This window comes from Protopterus annectens, chromosome 4.part0 (genome assembly GCF_019279795.1).
Source record: "Protopterus annectens isolate FY-2018-M chromosome 4.part0, PAN1.0, whole genome shotgun sequence".
In the NCBI taxonomy this organism is placed as follows: domain Eukaryota; kingdom Metazoa; phylum Chordata; order Ceratodontiformes; family Protopteridae; genus Protopterus; species Protopterus annectens.
This window is the reverse complement of record NC_056733.1, coordinates 991,537,396-991,545,515: the sequence shown is the minus strand read 5'-3', so window position 1 is coordinate 991,545,515 and position 8,120 is coordinate 991,537,396.

Below are 8,120 nucleotides of genomic sequence, written 5' to 3'. Positions count from 1 at the left end.
TAGAAAGTAAAAGGGTGTAAGGCAGAAATAAAAAAATGTAAGAGAAAGCTATAAGAAGTATATACAATGGAATATTACTTACTGTTTATATTAATAGAGTTAAAATAAAACATATTATTTACTATTATTTAGTTCTAATTATTATTAGTTAAAGCATGACAGATTATTTACAAACAAGCATAAGCAGTGTAATCAAGAAAGTATAATTAGGAATAGCATTTGAAGAACATATAAACTTTTTACAAGGCATAAATATGTTATTATTCTATTAATCATATTTTCATTACTCTTCTCTCCCTGCCTTCCCCCCACCCTTCACCCACTACATAATCTAAATAAAATGTCATTGTTTAAACAAAGAAAAGAAGAAAAGGAGAAGAAAAAAAAAGATAAAGAAAAAAATGTATCAAATTACTGACCTTACTTCTCCTTTTCAGAAAGAGAAACAAGTTGAATCACAACTTGCCATTAAATCTCCAGGTGTTTTGACTAGTTATGAAACAAAACATTTCTTTGCACACAGAGAATAACTTTGATTAAATCTTTTTCAAAATATTTGTTGCTTCTTGGAAATGCAGGAACTATATTTAAAAAGATTAATAATGAAATAAAATGATGAGAGAAAAAAAACCTAGAACAAATCATTTGTTTTTTAGTCTCTTCTTCTTCTCTGAAGTCTTCCACGAAGTTTCAGTTGCCAGTCTCTTTAATGAAGGACTAGCCCATTCCATTTCTTCTATTTTATCCAAAATCTTATTTTTTTTGATAAACAGTAAAGCAGAGTCTAAGTCATCGAAAATTTTAGGACCATCAGAAAGGAAGATTTTAAGCTTGGCAGGAAACAGAAGGTATGTTTTAAACTGTGCTTTTTTAAGCTCCCTTATTAGTGGCAGAAAAACATTTCTTTTAGCTATTACCATGGAAGAATAGTCATTGTCAAAATGCACAGTTGTCTCATTAATCTTAACAGGAGCTTTAGCCCAAGCAGATTTAAGAACCATCTCTTTATCAAAAGATGATAGAAATCTAACTATAACTGATCTAGGATAGTTTTTGTTAGAGTTAGTATGAGCTATAGATCTATGTGCTCTTTCGATACCAAAAGAGAATGCTTCTGGTAAGTCTAAAGTTTTAGGGAGCCATGTTGTTAAAAAAGAAGTAATATTGTTACCTTCAATATTTTCTGGCAGTCCAAAAATCCTAATGTTATTGCACCTAGATCTATTTTCCAGGTCATCCAGCTTTGTTTGTAAATGTGTATTTTGTTTCAGCAGAAACTCAATGTTGATTTCCTCTTCTTGTATTCTATTTTCCATGTCATTCACAGCTTCTTCTATGCCTGTCATCTGGATCTTCTGTTGTTCCAGGTCTATATGTAACAAGTCTATTTGTTTTGTAGTTTTTTCTATGAAGGTGTCTATTTTAGTATCCATTTTATCCATCTTAGCAGTAAGTTGCTGGATTATAATTATCAGAGACTGAAGTTCTTTCTTGATGCTGGAGTCTTGAGAATTTGTCTTACTGGAACTCATTTCAGACTGATAAACTGACAGGAAAATTTCCAAAGTGATTTCTGACAGGAATATTGTTAAGATTTCCTTTATTTTTTAGATATAGTTCAAGAACTATATAAAACAAACATATTTAGAAAGAAAATTACTTCAAAAATTAATTTTTCATGTAATTAATTCCTGTCAGTGTAATGAAATTGGTGGAGCTGAAGAAATCTGCTGCTATCCTGTGTTCATCCTTGGCCACGCCCCCGATGCTGCAGTCCTGAGAATGTCCTCTTTGGTGGAGATACCTAGTAACTATGAACCTGTTATCAGTTTGCCATCCATTCCCTATTCCAATATTACTAGCTTATCATTTTTTAATGTAGCATAGGCAATTTATTCCTCAAGGGCAACAGGCACTTTATTTGTAGATGAAACAATGAAATATAAAGTTGTTTTCTTGCAGCAACCTCTTCATTAATTACAGATATCTTTAATGTGGAATTATTTAGATGACTTTTACTTCTGCACAGATTGTGCATATTTACTGATACTGGTGGATTGTAGATGTTTGAGTAGATGTTTATGATGGAAATTTTCAGAATTGGGCAGGTTTGTCATTATTGGTGCATGCATTTTGTTTCATTGTTTACTGGAAAAATGTTCAAAACATTAAATTTAAAATGCACTCTAACAACTGTACTGTATTATACAAGGAATATAATTGAATACAATCAGGCAGGTGCATCAAAGAACACATGTATGTCTCATGTGCAAGATGCCTATGATTTGAAAACAGCCCAAAGTTAATCTTTATCTGCCACTGGCCAGATGTATTTTCTTTCAATGTGGGTTTCAATGCTGTTTCAATGAATGTGAGTCTGAAAGGCAGAGAAGTTTTAATACTAAGTCTATTTTCGTTGTGAGACTGCATTGCTTTGTTTAACAGATGTCTATTAGTGTTTGTGCTGTAAAATGTAAGCTAAAACTTTTAAATGAAATCCAAATCATTGTAGAAGTAAAACAGTATGCACATCACAGTGTTTATGGTAAATGGGGTGAAATAGCCAAGTAATGGGATATTGGAATGGCTGCAGGGGGGAGGCCCCATTCAACCATGATTTTGTGAGGGGGGAAGGGTGGCAAACTCAAAGACAGCCCTGGCTGAACTATACCTCTCAGCTGTCCGGATTTTTGCAGCATGAATAGATTTTTGCTTCTTATTTTTGGTTTGTTGCTCATAAAAATTGTGGTTTTCTGGCAAATCATTTAAGAATGAAGTCACTAAATAATGACAGACATTGAGTTTCAGACTTCATATCCTTCAGAAAAATGCATGCTAAAGCAAGGCCTGCTATTCTATTAACTAAGTTTATACAACAGCAATTTTTAGTACTGCTTGTTTTTTCCCCCAATATGTTTGGCCTTGTCTAGATTTCCTGCGGTAAGAGGTTAAGAGGTATGCACAAATAAATCACTTTATAGAATTAGGTATATCCAAACCTCTCAACTGTCCCTGATTTTGGCTTAAAATGTTGCTATACCCTAATAATCCCTCCGCAAAATGGCAATTTTGGAAGAAAACATGCAGGGTTTACAATTATAAATAACTGTAATGATCAGAGTTATAGATTACTTTTATTTCAGAAATGCATGTAGATTATCTTATTTTGTCAGCTGCTCAAACTAACAACACTAATATTAAAAAATCCCTTCTTTGACATGTTCCCAGCTATATTGTGTGGCTATTTTATATTTTTGCATCACATTTTTGATCTGTTTTTCATAAAAGTGTGGTTTTCTGGCAAATTAGTGGCAAATCATTAAAGATTGAAGTTAGAAAATAATGGCAGACATTTGAGTTTCAGATTTCATACCCTTCAGAAAATTCATACTAATGCAAGACTTACTATTCTATTATCTTTCCAAATTTATAAGGGTGGCATAATGGTTAAGGTGCTTATCTTAAAAATGCAAGGTGCATGGTTTGATTCTCGCAGGGGGTAATTGGCTAGGCTTAAAGTAGTCCATAAGGGCAGTTAGCCTAGTAATAATCTATGAATCTATAAGAGCAATATTTAAAATTTGTCCTTATTTTTGCACCTTTGTCCCACTTCTGTTTATGACTTTGTCCAGATTTCTTGCTCTGAGGTTGACAGGTATGACAAATGTGTCAGGGCCATCACCATCATCCAGAGACATTTCAAATTGTGACATACTTGTTTTACCCCACTCCCTCATGTAGTGAATCTGGATGTGTCCAAGCAAGGCAAGGAGCAGTTATACAGCGTAAGTGTGCAGAGTATCCCCTCATGCAAGGTAGAAACAAATACTACAGTGGCTTTTCATCTGTCCTTGATTTTGCAGAATGTTCTGATTTTTTGTCATATTTTTATACTGTTGATTTATGCTTCTTATTATTCAGAAAACACATGTTGTTGCAGTGCCTGTTGCTCTGTGTTTAAGTAGCAATGCTTTACTGACCATCAGGAAAGCTTTTCTGAGATTGTAAGATGCACGTAAGCCTTAATAAGCATACTGTAAAAGAATTATAAAGACTGAAAGCCTTTTTGTTGTTGCCATGCAGAGAATATTTATATAACTAGATAACGTATAACCCTTAGGTATTGGAATGCATATGACAGTATTTGTAATAACGGACAGGATTACAGTATTTTCAGAAGCTCATTACATTTGTTGGAGACTTGCAGTCATTTTGCAGGCTTTACCCATAAACTAAACAGAATGCCAATCTATCATGTGTAGTCCATAACCTGTGCAATAATCCTTTAAGCAATTTATCTTGAGCTTGTTTCTTGTTCACTGTTCATTTTTTACTTTGATCATGTTTTCTCCATGAAACATGTAGATAGTTGTTGTCAGGCACCAGGTCTTTTTTGGATAGACAGAGATTGCTACTTTCAGCATGCTACTTGGTAATTTTATAAAGCTGAACATAAATTATAATTAGAACTGCAGTGCAAGGAGAAGTGGTTTGAGTTGAGTGCTGCTTGTTTTTTTATACTTGATTTTGACTGGCATTCCAGTAATGTATTTAAAAAGTAATTTATTTTTTGATGCCTCACATCTTTTTGTTTCCATCTAGATATTAAGTAAGCTGTCATGTAACCAATGCATTGAAATATTTTTTTCTTCTCCACTTCATTTTGTCTTGATTGGACTGTCATAATGACGGTTTGGCACCCAAAGTAGCGTATTTAATTAAACTCCCAGTTTTTGTGGTTTTGAGCATAGCTCTGCCCCTTTCTAGTTCACTACACCCCTTCCTTTTGGCCCCACTCATTCAGCTGTCCTCTGCAGCCCCCCTTTGATTTGAAGTCACCAGCCGCCACTGAAACAAAGCTAGCTCACAGCTACTAACAAGCTCCAAATTAATTAAGATTCATTTTGTTATTGTTTGTGCATGCTGTCTTACTCAAATACATTTTTTATAATGTACTTTGGCCCCTAACATTTTGTTTTACACAGATTGTGGATAACTGTATCAGTCAAATAACTTAACCTCAGACAAAAATAATTTAAAAGAATAGCCACTGTGTTTTAAAACCCAACATCTGTCTTGGCTTCTACTGTTTCTGAGAAACCAGAGCTTAACATACATTTTAGACTCTCAGCTCTGCTGAACTTGTCTTCTTCCTAGTTTGCCTTTGGGTCGCCAACTCATTCCGGAATGTTAGTATTGTTTTCCTCTTGTGGAATTCAAAGATAGTTATGTCATTCCAGAAATTAAAATTAAAAAAATAAAAACAGTTCAACACAAGTAGCCAGCCTGCTGTGGAATGTGAGTATCTGCCATGTTTTCTTCTTTCTCACAAAATGGAGTTGTGTCACAGTCATCTCAGCCTTGCATAGATTTAACACACACAGTTCCCAGCGCAGTGAAGATCTCATGCTCCTAGTTTCTTGGCAATATATTCTATAACACCATCAAGAAATACCATTTCCTGCACCTACAGTCTGTTACAAGCAATATCACATTATCCAAAATAGACTCCAATTAGATCTCATTGAGTCCTGAAAAAAATACCATATTCACTGGTAGTGGCCTACTGAAAATGTGGCATATATCATAAGTCAGTGTTTTTTTGTGTAATTACTATTAACGCTAGCCACCACCAGGCATGGTACACAATTCCAAGGAAACTGTAGAATGAAAGCAAAAGCCTGAGTGCACAAACCCTTGTTCATAGGTTCATAGGTTAGTACTAGGCTATCGGCCCTAGGGCCTGTACAAGCCTAGCCATAACAATTCCCTGGCTATTTCTTCCCACACTATTTACTTCCCTGGCTCCCTGTCTAGCAAGGCAACTGATGCGATCCCCTGGGTGAATTTCCTTTCTCCCATCCAGTTATCTAGGTTCCTTTTGAAGAGGGCCAAAGAGGCACCCTGCTTGACATGTATGGGCAGTCTGTTCCAGAGTCTGGGGAGTCTCTTTGTCAGGAACCTATCCCTCCAGCATGTTTTGTTTATTGTGATGACAAGGTTTAGATACCTGGAGTGTGTGGCTCTGAGGGATTGTGATTTATTTAAGTGTAGCATGTCCACAGCTCTGGGTTTGACATGGCCTTGTATGTTAAGAAGAGATCGCCTCTGAGTAGATGATATGCAACAGAGTATAGCTGGAGTTTTTTAAGGTAGTCAGCATAGGGTATCTGCTTTAGGCCTGTGATTCATTTAGTGAGGTATTTCTGTGGCCTTTCCAGTTGTTGCAGATGTCTTGAGAGAGGTACATACCAAATGGGGCATTGTATTCTATAATGGGTCTAATGAGGGATGAGTACTGTGGGACAATGACCTCCTTTTTTTCTGGATGAAAAGCCCTTAGTGATGAGGTGTGCCACATAGAAGGATTTCCTGACTGTTGTGGCGATGTGGTTATTGAAGGTGAGACCACTGTCCACCTGTGTCCCTAAGTCTCTTATCACACTTTCGATGTTTAGTGTACTGCCAACTATGTAGTAATTCACGGGTACATGTTTTTTCCCAAAGGGGATAACTATACATTTCTTGGCATTGAGCTTGAGCCCATGGCTCTGGCACCAAGCATCTGTTTCCGTAAGGCCCTTTTGTGGAGTATCCTCATCATTTGGGGATTCAATAATGGCTCCCAGTTTGCAGTCATCTGCAAACTTTGTTACCCAGAGTCCCTTAGTGTTGACCTGTAGTTCAGAGAAGTAGATGCCAAACAAGAGCGGTCCTAGGACTGAACCCTGAGGTACTCCACTTGTCACATGTCTGGAGCTGGATTAAAGTCGGCTACTTTTACAGTGTGGGTTCTGTCAGTAAGCCAGTTGGCAACCCATCGAGTGACATAGGGATTAATGCCCAGCTTAGTAAGTCTATCTATGATTGCAGAGTGGGAGATGGTGTCAAAGGCCTTGGTGAGGTCAACATAGACTGTGTGGACTGCCTTATCTTCGTCCACGGCTCTGAAGACTGATTTGAAGAAGTCAATAAGGTTCAGGAGACAAGTTCGCCCTTCACGAACCCAAACTGGGTGGGGTCCAGTGTTTGAAGGTTGCTAATGTCTTTGTTTATAAGTTCCATGATAATACGTTCCATGCCCTTGCAGATCAGGCTTGGCAGACTGATGGGGTGGTAGTTCCTGGGATCCAAGGTGGATAACTGTAGCTGTGCGTCGCTCAGTGGGAACGAAGCCTGAGGTGAGGCTATGATTAAACATGACACTTAAGTGACATGCCAGTTAATTTTGTAGTTCATGTAATACACAGCCTGGGATGTCATCTGGTCCCTTGCATGCTGTATTCTTAGCTTTTGAGAGTGCATTTTTTACCTATGTGGCCGTTATTACCGGAATTTGGCAATCTTCCGGTATTGAGATGGACCGTTTAGGGGGTGAGAGGGGGGTGAAGTTGGCACTGAATTGATCTGCCGGGATATTGGCAATATCCTTGGGATCAGTATATTTAATGCCATTCTGTTGTAGTTCAGAGCAGATCTGAGCATGGCCATTTAGATTCTTGACATAGCTATAGAATGCCTTGTGGTTGTCTTTGGAATTTTTGGCAATTTTATTTTTATAACTCGCTTTGGAGGATTTTATGAGAGATCTCAGCTTTTTACTGAGGCTGGTAAGAGAGTTTTTTACATCCTGGGATTTTCGCCTTTTCTGCAACAGTTTCTTCTTTTTGTTGTACAGTTTGTTTATGGCAGGGGGCCACCAGATTGGCTTCCTTTTTTTGGTGGAGAGCATCTTGGTTCTATTTGGGATGGCACGATTCATGCATGAGTGGATGTGCTCCTACAATGCCTTAGTGTAGGATTCAGCAGTCGAACTTTCAGTTCCCGTCTGCATGTGTGTCATGAAGTAAGTTTGTCACTTCTAACTTGAGTAGCATGACGTTGGCTTTGGAGAAGTTTTTTATGAAGGTTTCCTTACTGGGGTGGGGGTGGGATGTGGATGTTAAGGGTGATTAGCTTATAGTCAGACCTGACCAACGAAGGGGTGACCATAGGTGCGCAGCATCGATTTCCCATGTTGGTAATGACCAGGTCTAGGATACTGGAGCTCCTGGTGGGACTATGGATTAGTTGATCCAGGGCATTGGAATTTATGAAAGGTGTTGGTGCACGAGTAGTTT